Source organism: Uloborus diversus, chromosome 3 (assembly GCF_026930045.1).
Source record: "Uloborus diversus isolate 005 chromosome 3, Udiv.v.3.1, whole genome shotgun sequence".
Lineage (NCBI taxonomy): Eukaryota > Metazoa > Arthropoda > Arachnida > Araneae > Uloboridae > Uloborus > Uloborus diversus.
The window spans coordinates 31,152,785-31,166,491 of NC_072733.1; the positions used below are offsets into that span (position 1 = coordinate 31,152,785).

Here is a 13,707-nt window from a genome sequence, read left to right on the forward strand (position 1 = left end):
TTATTGAAAATTGCAGAAATGTGTCCTACATTATTTGGTGTAACTAATAATACTTTCATGGTCCTACTTTGAAATTCTCTGTATTCAGTAAAGTACAATAAAAACCATGTATTTTTCCCAAAAATTTTAATAGACACTCTTTAAATTCTTTGAACGTAACATTTTATTAAAAAAGAATTAATTGTTTTTAAAATGAGCTATCATACAACTCTATAGCTCCCATAGAACTTAAGTTATAACATTTTAAAGCACTGCTGTCAAGTAAAAAAAAAAAGTGCTTTTAAATGCATTCAGGGATAGAAGTGACATTTGCCAACAAAAATATAGGAAAATATAGGAATTTTCTGAAAAAAATATAGGAATTCGATGGAAAATATAGGAATTTTCTGCAAACAATATAGGAATTTTTCGAAATAATATAGGAATATTTTGAAAAAAAAAGGATATACAGGAATTTCGATAACAAAGCTCGCCAGTATGACATTTTTTTTCAAAATGCAATACTACTATTCGATTAAAAACATGTAATTACACTACCTGACATAAGTGCAATACATACGCATAATTAAGTCTAAAAATACACACAAAATCAATTTTACAAACAGTAAAAGAGCGTAAAACTGTAATTTGTACTAAACATATTAAGGCATACTTCTTTAAAAATAAAAAAAAAATAGACGAAACTTTTTGTAGATGAACACAAATCTTTCTTAAAATAGTTGTGTCACTAATCTAATTTTTAATGAAAGATTTTGCATGATCCGATACTGCGATGGGCAAGCTGTGCAGTAGAATGAAATTCGTGAAGTTCTGTTCTGATTTATGTTATCACTTGACAATGCAGTAAAAGCCAAACTTAAAGTTTTATAAGTTGTTGAAACATGTGCTATGCTGAAATCAAAGTCACATGTCACAGTTATATCAGGGGTCAATCCAGGTTTCATTTTTTAAGTCCCCGCTATGCGAAAAAGCAAAATATTTTTTGTGAATTTTCTTTATTTTTGTGAAAAAGAAATTATTGTGAATTTCCTTTTCTTTTCTAGAAAAAAGTGTTCAGGTAAAAATTTAAATGTATGCAAATTAAAAATTTAAATGTATACTGTGTTTTTTTTTTTTTTTCAGAAAAATCTGATATGATACTTTTTGACCATTTTTCCCCCCTGAAAATCCTGACTTTTCAGTACCAAATTCGATCATAGTTGAAATCCACGATTTCCCATGACTTTGAAGGACACCCAGTAAAATATTTATTTGATTTAGAAATATTTGGTCATTAAAGCAAAATAATCCAGACCTAAAAACCTTGGTGGCCACCACTGTCCGAAAGTTTTAAAGTACAAAAAGTGAAGGGGGGGGGGGGTTAGTTTTTACTACTTTCATTAAAAAAATTAATAAATAGAACCTTGCACTTGTTTACAAAAACATGCATTTTGGAAAATTTAAGTTAAAATAGGTTTTTAAATTACTTCAAAATAAATAAATGAGAAGTCGTTAGGAAACTGCATTTTAGTAATCAAAACCGTCTTTAAGTTCATACCAAAGCCTCCAAATCAATGAAGATCGAATGCAATTGTGCAGATAAAATTTCACTTTTCTAGAAACTAATGCAGGGCTCCCAACACATTTCAGTTTTAGAAAAGGGTAAAAGAGGACCAATTTCAATCAAAAAGAGGACTAAAGAGGACCAGTTAGGATTAAAAAGAGGATCTTGAGAGGACCATTCATTTAAACACAAGGAAGCATCAAAAGGCAAATTAGCTGCCTGCTGCTAAATCCCTGAAAATAATTTGTTAAATACTGATTTTTAATGATACAATTCCTTTATCACCTTCTGCACAACTGATCTTTTTATCCATTGAATAATATTATTTACACAAACATTTGGATGGGAGGGGGGGGGGAGGCACTTAGCGCAGCACTTAAGGCTGCCTCCATAGAACTAAATGGGCGTAATGATACATTTTGAATTGAACCAGGGATGCTGGTAGTCTCACTGAAGGATAGATGAAGCTGTGCTTCATCTTTCTATAGTTTAAAATTATTTTTGTGTTTTTCTGTATTGTAATGCTTCTTTAATAGCATTTATATCCCTTCTCCACCTATATGAATCCATCACACACCAAACAGATCTACTGTATTGAAAGTTTCCCTAAAAATGTCTGAAATTCTCAATCACAAAGAGAAGCAGATCACATGAGGCATAGTTTTGCAATTTTCATATTCAAAGTATATTTTCAAGATTCATAAAGCTTACATTAAAAAAAATAATCCATGATTGCAGGGCCATGAGTGCTTTGAACTTTTATGGGGGGGGGAAACAAATTCCCCCCTTTAGCAGGCATCATGCCGCCTGCCTTGTCTAGTGGTCAGAGAAGTCTGACTGCGATAGGAAGGTCCGGGTTCGAATCCCGGCTCGGGCATGGACGTACTTTCTCTCTCCTGTCCTTGTCCCCTATAAACGGGTCCTTATGGCATGTGTGTACTGTAGAAGTCAGACTTCACACCAAATTACTCTACAGTTGGAAAAGTGAAGCAGTGCACCTCAAATTGCCAGCCTACTTGGCACACGACAACAACAGCAGCAGGCATCATGACAATGAAATGATGTACAAATTCAACTTCATATAATTACATAATTAAACTTTGTTTCATATACAGACGCTACTTTAAAATGTTATGTGCTCAATTGTTTAAATTTAATACCCCTCCCCCTCCCACACAAAAAAACAGTAATAACCGAAAATAAGCTAATGATAATCAAAATTATGTTTGGAAAACTAAATAAGCTTGAATTAAACAACACAAAAAATATTAACTTTTTAGTTATTTAAGTAAAAATTTAATCGAGTTAATCTGACGTAACATGTCAAAATAACTTCTAATTGCCATAAATATAAAAATATTTATAAGATGCAAAACGATTGAAAGCTCAGAGAAGTAAATTTTCACGAACCAAGTTCAATGTTGGCATGCTTCCCATAAAATAAATTTATTTATTTTCTACTAAATTAAACCTAAAACATGCTAATCTAAGTTGGAATATGGGAAAACAACATTCGATTGGGCAAAATATTTTAATATTTACATGATTCAAAAAGATTGAAATTTCAAACATTAAAAGCAATTTTCCGCGAAGTCCGAGTAAGTTCAATGTTACCATGGTTTCCAAAATAATTCCTACGTTAATTATTGAAATTAAATGAAAAATAAGCTAATCTAAAGTAGTATATGTCAAAATAACTTCCAATTGTCAAAAACATCTAAATGTTTACAAGATGCAAAAGGATTGAAATTATTTTCCGCGAAGTCCGAATAAGCTCAATGTTGTTATTGTTTTCAAAATATTTCCTTCGTTAATTATTGAAATTAAACGAAAAATAAGCTAAACTAAGGTAGCATATGTCAAAATAACTTCCAATTGTGGAAAACATCAAAATATTTACAAGATGCAAATGGATTGAAATTTCCAACGCGAGAAGCATTTTTCCGCGAAATCCGAGTAAGTTCAATGTTGCCATGGCTTACAAAATAATTCCTTCATTAATTATTGAAATGAAACGAAAAATAAGCTAATCTATAAAAACATATGTCAAAATAACTTCCAATTATCAAAACATCAAAATGTTCACAAGATGCAAAAGGATTGAAATTTCAAACGCGAGATGCAATTTTCCGCGAAGTCCGAATAAGCTCAATGTTATTGTTATGGTTTCCAAAATATTTCCTTGGTTAACTATTGAAATAAAACGAAAAATAAGCCAATCTATAGAAACATACGTCAAAATAACTTCAAATTGCCAAAAACATCAAAATGTTCACAAGATGCAAAAGGATTGAAATTTCAAACGCGAGATGCAATTTTCTGCGAAGTCCGAATAAGCTCAATGTTATAATTATGGTTTCCAAAATATTTCCTTCGTTAATTATTAAATTCAAACGAAAAATAAGCTAAACTAAAGTAGCATATACTAAAATAACTTCTAATTGTGGAAAACATCAACATATTTACAAGATGCAAAAGGATTGAAATTTCAAAAGCGAGAAGCATTTTTCCGCGTCCGAGCCGAGTAAGTTCAATGTTGCCATGGTTTCCAAAATAATTCCTTCATTAATTATTGAAATTAAACGAAAAACAAGCTAAGCTAAGGTAAGCACATGTCAAAATCACTTTGGATTGTAAAAAGAATCAAAATATTAACAAGATGCAAAAGGATTGAAACCTCAAACACGAAAGAAATTTTTCGCGATAAATCATATCGAATATATATGTTCAGAAAATTGCACTAATGAAATATTTTTAAAAGAATTACAAGCACAATCCAAACAATAAATAAATTCAAGCAATAAAGAAACTTTTTATACTTTTTCAAGGTTTTCAAACACTAGAAAATGTGTGTGTGTGACCTCCCCCCCCCCCCCCCCAAGAACTTTTCAAGGTTTTTCATGGGCGTACGAACTTTGTTTAACACGCGCTGCGGCGGCGTGCTTGGGAGAACAGTAACTTTTAACGAAATGAAAAACTTTTAAAATCTGATATTTAAGTAAAAACAATATAAAAGCGAACTAATCAGACCATAATGTTAAAAGTCTAAAGCGGACTTTACCATAAAACACGGACTTTGGCGGGAAAAGCGAACCATTTGGGAGCCCTGCACAGTAGGAAAGATAAAATGGCGGCTGCACGTGGATCGCGGAAAAGGCGGTAGCCAAAAGTCGAGGGGAAAAGTAAAAAAAAAAAAAAAAAAAGGAATCGGAAACTGAAAATATAGGAAAATATAGGAATTATAGGAATTATAGGAACTTTTTCAGAAATATAGGAAAATATAGGAATATAGGAACGCTGCGATGCCTGTGCATTTCAAAATTACTCATCAATTATGAATGATAGATTTAAGAAAAAAAAATATAAATACTTTCAAGACATCAAAGAGAATTGGGGTGCAACATTAGCGTGAAGTGGCCCTACATAGTTTTAAAATGGGCCATAAAAAGGCCATATAAAGGCCCAGTTTTTTACTCTGCTGTAAGAGTGGGAACTCTGAAACAACAGGTAGATTTTATTTGGTATGAGAAAAGATTAATGCAAATTTGGAGACAGAGTTAGAAATCTGTTTCTAAAAAACAGATGAAACTTTGTATCAATAAAAAAAGCATGTGGAAATAATATCAACAGTTCTTTGTCTGTAATTTTCTTTCCTTTTCCAGATTTTCCCATGTTATCTATAAAAAAAGATTTAAATATTTTTTAACTTTTTACATGTTCTGGCCTGCAAGATTCATCTTAGTAAGAGGCCTTGAGTAAAAAAAGGCACCACTGTATAATTATGTACAATATTCAAAAACAAAAAGCTTTATTTTTTATTTTATACCAAACCATTTCATCATTTTCCATTTGAATACCAAATTATTTGGCTAATAGTGCTCACATATTTTACATATTAGCCCGTTCCATCGATTCAGACATTTTTCAACTTAATTTTTCTAAAAATATCCAGTTTTTTTTTCATGTATATATTAAGGTGTCCCCCCCCCCCCCCTCCCTTAAAAAATGAAAGTCGATTTTTTTGTTGCATGCTTTCTCTCTCTCTCTCTCTTTTTTTTTTGTATATCAAAACAATTGTTAAACAAAAAATTCATGTGATTGGAGCAACGGCAACCCTTGCAGACTTGTGTTTGAAAGTATGAACCTGTGCTTGTGTACTAGATGGAATCAAAAAAACTTATTTTTTGAAATTCAAAATTTCAAGGTGATAAAAAGCTGCCTCTAGTCTCTCATGTACCACGAAAACATTTTTTCTAATTAAAATGTATAGGTATCCTGCACGAGGTCTAAAACTTTTCTTTAAAAAATAGAATTTTTCTATATATTTTTTAAAAAGCAAAGAAATTTTTAAAAAATATCAAGTGGAAAAACATGAACAATAAGTAGGTAATTAATGTTAAATAGCAATTTTTGCTTTCATTTAATATTTGAACCTCCCACGTGTACTCAAAAACAACCCAATTTCCAAAAAAAAAAAAAAAAAATGCTTATAACTTTTCAGGAAAAAGCTTGATCTAACAAATTATAAGTGCAAAGTACATATTTAAATGAACGTGCTGCCTTTCTTCAACATTAAAGTGTACATAACATTTCATACATACAAAATTAAAAATAATCTTGAACAGAATAATCCAAAAGTTTGTGGTGGTGATGTTTTACATTTTTTGCTAGAATCATTTCTTTGATCCATTCAGACATGGATTCCACCAGATCTTTACACTTACTACATTTGATACTGTTTTCATTCCCTCTTCAATACTGCAATGAGTTTAATTTTGTTGACAGGAACTGGGTCTAGAACCTTTTTTTTAGATTCGACAGTGTCACAAATTCTTGATCGTTTTAAGATCGGTAGAGTTGCATAGCCAGTTTAATACCAAAATCCCACTTTCTATTAAAAATCTAAGAGTCTATTTAGAGATGTGACTCAAAGCGGAATATTGCTGAAATATAAATGTGTCATTGCATTTGTCAATGCTGTGCCTTAGAAAAGAGTATCATGCAGTAATCCAGTATATCTTGATTAACAGCAGAATTCACACATTGTTTTAAGATGCATACAATCGCACAATTTCAGCAACTCTCATGCATCTCCATACCATAAACGTTGTCTCAAATTTGAGAGAATGTCTTACACAAGATGTCTCAAGCGCTTTGCTTTTTAGAAGCCTAACCTGAACATGTCTTTTTTCAACAGATATTTCAAATAAAGATTCGTGATTGAATAAAATACCTTCCCAGTCTTGTTGCACTTTGATGAGCTTCTTCGCTCTTGAAGGTTTGAGCATGTCTCTCTCTCTCTCTCTCTGTTTCATGTTCATCTTTATTTTACTTTGAAGACCCAAATTGCAAATGCAGTTTATGCAATCGTCTAAGTGTAGTTAGCTTGGCCATGATAACTACAAAGTCTTTCCAATGCTTATGATAATAAGAGGCACTTTTTAAAATGATTACTTTGGAGGATTCAAGTTAATTTTTGTTCATCTCTGCCAGTTGCAGTGGAGCAGTGAAGTGAGGATTTTGGGATTGAAAACACCCCCCACAGCCATTGGTTTTAACATAAATGCAAATTCTAACACAGTGGTTATGCATATGAAAAGGCTGTTTTGATTTTTAAAAATCCTTCGGAGGGTATTTTTGATCAAAAATCCCCTTCCGAAGTTATTTTTCATCAAAAAAAAAAAAAAAAAACCCTCCAGAAGGTATTTCTGGCTGTGCTAATGGTCAGCTGTAACTAGCTTTCTGCCTTGTATACTTTGGTTACTTTTTAATTGGTTGGTCTTTCTACATTCTTTTAAAATCTTCAAGACCATAGATTGTAAAACGTTAGTTTGATCCAAATTGTTTTTTTTTTTTCTAACTTCAAATGTTCATGCAACTTTGATGTTTCTGATTTATCACTTTTTACCATGAGGACCCATTTTCAGCAAAAGTTCATAAAATAAGCAACTTCAATGTTTCCAATTTACCACTTTAAAGACCCATTTTCAGCAAAATAATAATGGAAAATTTTCCAGGTGCCAAGCTTTATACTTGTCACAACCTATATGTTAACTGGTATGAAAATATTTTAGCTGTTTTTCAAATTCCCATTAAATGAATTGATTATTCTAATTTTTTGACCCTTATAAAAAAAAAGTCAACATTATTTTGAACTGTGCTAACGACCCTTACTCTGTTAACTTACCGGCGGTTTTGCACGTCTTATCACGCCGTAGCAAGATCACGTCGCTAGCGTTTTACACGTATTTTTCTGACACTAAATTTTCGTTCTCAAACGGTCCAAGGCGTAGAATCCTGCGTTTCCTTTCCCCTGTCCTGAGAGCAGCACCCCGGAGCGCAGGGGCCCACCTTCTGTATTCACACATGCAAACAATACCCTTTCATCAGGTTGGGGTTTGAAGGTTCAGTGCATCCTTCTTATCAACGCAAAGATTTCTAAGCAAACCTCGTTGCTATTTATTGTAAGCATCTGCTAAAAGCAAAACTTGATTCCAAGAATGAAATATCCACTTCTCTTTCTTCTAAGCTTAAAATTTACATTTAATTAATGATTGTGCTGTAAATGGATGCAACATAATTTAATCGACGACAATGACATTCAATTACATTTCAAATAAATTAATAAATAAAAGCCGTGAGATTTCAAATTGAACGAAAACAAACTAAGTATCCTTTTGGAAATAAATTTATAGCTACGGCTTTATTCGCTACTAACATATAATTTAGGAACTTTAACTGTTATAAAATCACAATGCTGTAAAAAAAAAACCAAAGAGTACACGTAAAAGATCAATTTTCAACTTTTATGTGCACTTACGTCGCGTTTTACGCACATTTAGGCAGATGTTGTACTCAAAACACATAATAAAAAATATAAAAAAAGGGATATTTTTTCAAATTTATTTACTCTAACTGATTGGCCTTGGGTTTTGGTCGCAAATTTCAATCATTAATATCAGAAACATTTTAAATTCACCGATTCTGTCTAATACTTCAGCTTATAATTATTTTAATCACAAAGAAAAACAAACATTTATCTCTTAGCATACAATTTCAATTCTGTATAAGTAAAAAAAAAAACTAAATAAACAATATATAGTAAGAGCAAAAATTTTGCACAACACCAGGCAGCTATTGTGTTAACATTTATACAAAAAAAAAAAACTTCAGTTGTTAGCAAAGAACAATAATAATATTTTTTTTATTGTTATTAAAAATGAAAAAGTATATGAAAATGAATAGTTTTCAAAAAAAAATAAATCAAAAATTGAATCGTTTGTAGCTTTTTCTTTTCAATAAAAAATAAAGAGCCTCGGAATTTTTTTCATTGAGAGGGGGAAGAAATTCAGAAGAATGGGACCTGACTCTTAGTAAAGGAAATTTCTATGGAGTTGCTTAAGATCTACAGTATTTTGTAGGAAGATGGAAATGGGGAAATGGTTAAGTGACAGGACCGTCGCCATGGGGGGGTGTGGGGGGTGTCTCACCCTCCCAGCGATTTCATCCAGTCGGCGTTTTCAATGTTTCGGAATTTCAAAGCTTTAATTGACGGGAATTTAAAAAAAAGTTAGCATATTCATGCAAAGTTATACATCTAACCTTTTGATACTTTGCGCAAGAGAAAATAATGAATGGGATCTCCGTTTACATTCATTTTTATTTTGCTCACACTATGCCGATTGCTTAGTTTGCGACAACTCATTTTACCGAGAGAATAGGCGTCCACTCAGAAAATTCGGCTAGAGTCGGCATTTTTGCTTTTTACGTTTTTTCCGTATTCTAAATCTTTGAGTAAAGTAGTATGTAGCTTGACCATGAGCACATTTTCACCTTTTAGAGTGCATCCTGTGATCACCGACGATTATTCATGTGAAAAACTTCCCCGACTGCTTAATTGCACAATTTACCGACATTTACTTGAACAAATATTATTTTGCCGACACTGTATCCAGGTACACCCCGAAATTAATTTTTTGGGGAAAATTCTCAATTTTCCGAATGATAAAATACGGATATGCAATGCACACATGAATAGGTACATTCAGTAATGTAAAAATGCAATAATGTCTTAAAATTTGCCGAATCATCAGATACCTTTTGCCGAGTAAGGCTTTTATGGAAGCTCTGGGGATCTCCCAATGGGCGCTGCCTTCCTGTACTCAGTCGGCAATTTCAGCTACAATTGTCAATTTTTACTTATAGAGTTAATTCTGAATTCACTATATCTTTGATAAAAGTTAAATTTAAGTGTGCACATATTTACATTTTCTCATTTTAACAAACTTAACTATGCTAAGCATGTGTTCTAATGAGTGTTTATTCTGTAAATTTTAAAAAGAAAATTTAATCTTTAAAACATATTATTTAGAAATAGCCGGGAATCTGTATCACACATTAAGATTACCTGTGAGCAGCAGAGAAGTACGATTCAAATAGTTTTTCAAAATAAAAATATTTAATTATTATAAAGAAACCCACGGAAAGTCTCAGTTTAAAAACACTACATTAATAAAAAAGATAGCTTTGGGCAGTCGGCAATCGACACATTTATAAAATTGAATCATCAGTAAAAAAAATCCACAGTAAAGTGGGAGAAATGGAAGAAATACATGGGGCTCTGAAATGATAGAAAAATTAAAATAGAGAGAAAGAGATTTTATTACAATACAAAGTCACATTGGTGCATAGTTTAAGTGTTTGATTTTGAAACCAACTTCTGAATGCACATTCAGCACCATTTCCACTTTTTCTAGGCTAACGAGTAAAAACCAAAATAGTATTCTACTCGCAGGGGTTATCCCTATTTGTCCACCACACAAGTGTATTGTGTAACTAAAGCAAGACATTTGTCCGCCAATTGTAGCACTCAGAAATGCCGTCGTGGAGACGGTAGTCACGTTGGGGCTAGGGGGTGAGATTAGAAACGTTGGACCTTCGGGGATTTTCTGTTAAAAACCTTTCTCTGGAAGTTGGAGCTCGAGGGAAAATTAGAGAAGAGCTGTTGATGTGTGCTTTAGGACGGAGGACGGTCTGTCCGGGTCCCCGAACCCCTGCTGTGTGAACTTTATGCCCGAAGAAGGAAGAACAAGGTTATTCTTTATTGGCGTTTGAAGCTTTGATGAGATACAAGTGGCATGGAGTTTGGCAGAAGACTTGAGACTTGGGTGACAATCCTACACAGAGTTATTTTATTCATTATGCATTGCACAAAAAAAAAAAAGACTAGTTAAAGTTTTGAACATTATTCGCATGTGAACGATCAATAATTGTTATTGTGGCAAGTAAGGAAAAATCTGAAAAAGCACTTGACTTTTGACTTAAATTTGAGAAAAAAACGCTTATTGAAATGCAGCAGAAAAGGTAAGATTACTTTAACGTTATATTTTCAAAAAGCATTATTTTAAAACTCCCCCCCCCCTTTTTTTATAGATATATCTTCCGTTAAATATTGAAAAATAAAAGAGTTCTAAGAAGGTTGCTGGGATGAAAAATTGGGTATTAAAGATTTCAAAAAGCAAACGAAAAAGAAAGAAAAAAAAAAGAATAAATAAGATTTTTTTTTTTTTTTGTGCTGTAAAATTTCAGAAGAAAATGCTGTCTTAAAATATTATTTAGGAATTTAGGAATATTCAAACTTGTACATCATTAAAATTACCAAACCAAAGGCGGCTGAATAGGTTTCAAACATTTTCTTAACCAATAAAGAAAAGAAAATAGCCAAAGCGTTATAGAATTACATAACAAGTTTTAATTAAAAAAAAAGGATAGATAAATAAACATGATAGCATCCTAGGGACCGCCAGTACAAAAGTAAGGAAGATGTTTAAATAGAGGAAAAGATTCAAAATCTTGTCAAGAAAAGTCACACCAGCAACGCAGTAACTCTAATGAGTGTTTAGCAGTAAAAAATTAACGTAAAATGAAAGTTATCAAGAGATTCAGGATTTCTGATTTTTTAATAAAGAGAAAAAAGTTAACTTAGGTATCACTGAAAAATACCACCTGTATTCCAAATGTTAAACGTTTAACCATACCTCAATCTAAAATATAAAAGCTTTAAATTATCTTAGTCTATAAGTCCAAAATGTGAACAGATTGTTTTAAGGTTGCATAATTTTGTACTTTAAACAATTAAAACATTAGAGTGAAAATTGAAAATTTCGTTGTGAAAAACTAAACTGCTAAAATGTTTTTGAAAAAGAAAATCTGGGGGGTCTTCCACCTTTTTTTCTTTTAATAATAAAATGACTTAGGGAAGTAGCTTAGGAGGGAGGGATGGAGGAATCTCAGAACCTTACCAGTTCTTTTTTGTCTTATGGTAATGAATTGTAGTCAGAGTTGCGTTTCTAGAAAATTACTGCAAGAGGGCCCTATGACATCAATGAAGATCGTATGAAACTTTTTTGGCATTAAATTTCTTCACTTATTTTTTGGCATTAAATTTCAAAAAGCTGGCGGGAGAGAGCCTCTGAACTTTGTTTATCACAGATGGCCTACAATCGCATTTTCAAGGCCTCAATTTTCAAAAAATTTTGAGAGAAATCACTTCATATCACCTTTTCTTAACATCACCAATAGTGGTTTAACGTGTAAAACTGTATGCTTAGACTAAAATTCAAAAAACGTTTGGGGAAACAAACACTCCGATCCTCCTTTCTCAAATCCTGTGGCGTAGCCAAGATTCTAATTCGGAAGAGGCTCAGGTTCTTAGGTTCTTACATCAAAGAGATTATCACATTAATTATTTTTCTTTGAATCACTAAATAGGTTTCATTATAGATTATGCTAATTATTTATATCTGCTAGTTATTAATTAATAGTTAGTAGTTTAATACACCAGTACACTCCTATTTGGTAGTCTGGGTAAAATAAAAGGTGATAAATAACCTCAATATTTATGCATGAGTAATGTGATTAAAATATATTCTTAACTAGGGGACAGAAATGCTGAAATGCTTTCTCCTTCAGTGTTTCTGAATATGGTGTTCGGGAACTGTCCTGCTAAAAGCATTGTAAAGGCTATGTTTGGCTGCGTCAGATGAGGGAGAGGAGTGGAAGGTCTTACCGAAAATTGTTTTAAAATTTAAGCTCCGAAAACCCCTTTTTTGAAAACATTACAGAACTGCTTGGGAATCGGGGGCTCACCCCCGAAAATCTTCCGACATTAAAAGCTGAAAAACAAGGTTTTAGGCTCTCTTTGATCTCCAAGAAGGGTTATGCACTCTTTTGGATCCACGATTGGACACCAGACTTAAATTTTCCAAACGTTTCGGGGCTCCTCATCCCCTCTCCCCTGACTACGCCACTACCCAAATCCATCAAAGCTGTCGCTACAGAGTTTCTTTCTTTTTTTTCAAAACCTATGCTCTTAAAATGTTTCCTGGGGGCAGCCCCCGAACATCATCGCAAGACGCGTAAAAATACTTTTTTCGAACTTCATTCTCAGAAAAAAAATTTGGGAGAGTCTATGAACCCCTAGGGCCGAACCTAGCAGGTGTGCAGCGTGTGCACCGCACAAGGGCGGCCAAAGCAAGGGGCGGCCGCAGGCCGCATCATATAGTTCTTTTAATCAAGCAAAAATTCCTCAAGAATTTCTCACAAGATAACTTATAATAAGTCAAATAAATATGCTGAATTTTAAATGTTTAATTATCAGGGTAAGTGCCGATTATGGTTCATTTGTCCATTAATATCTACTCTTTACGCACATGCTTCAATTGGCTGCAAAATTTGTGACAGAACCGGTAATCATGCATGGATACAGGGGAGGGGAGATGAGGGAAATGGCCCCCTCCTGAAGCATGAAAGGGAGCCTTCTAAAAGGAGCACTCAGAGCCCAGGGCGGCCACTAATGTTTACCCCCAAAGCTTTTAGAGACCTAAACAATGAAGACATATTTTTTACATTATATTTTTAAAAAGCTATACTGATTAGATACTCTCGCAAGCATTTCAAACAACTAATTCTGTTTTCAACCATCGCGGATGCGTGGAGAGACTGGAAAATTGCGACTCCCCTGAGAGTCAAAAATATATATGAATGACAAACTGAAATTTTGTAATTTTCCCCTTTTACAGCATTTTTTTCGAATTAAAATCACGAATGAACTGCTCAGTTTCAGAACAGGGCTCTTGCCCCGGGTACTAAATTTAAACCTAGCT

At 33.0% G+C, this 13,707-nt stretch overlaps 1 protein-coding gene across 1 annotated transcript in view; it reads left to right on the forward strand.

Moving 5' to 3' along the window:
* LOC129218315 (A disintegrin and metalloproteinase with thrombospondin motifs 9-like) overlaps nt 1–13,707 on the forward strand; it is a 156,245-nt gene that overhangs the window by 57,883 nt on the left and 84,655 nt on the right. The gene's annotated exons all lie outside the window — the stretch shown is intronic.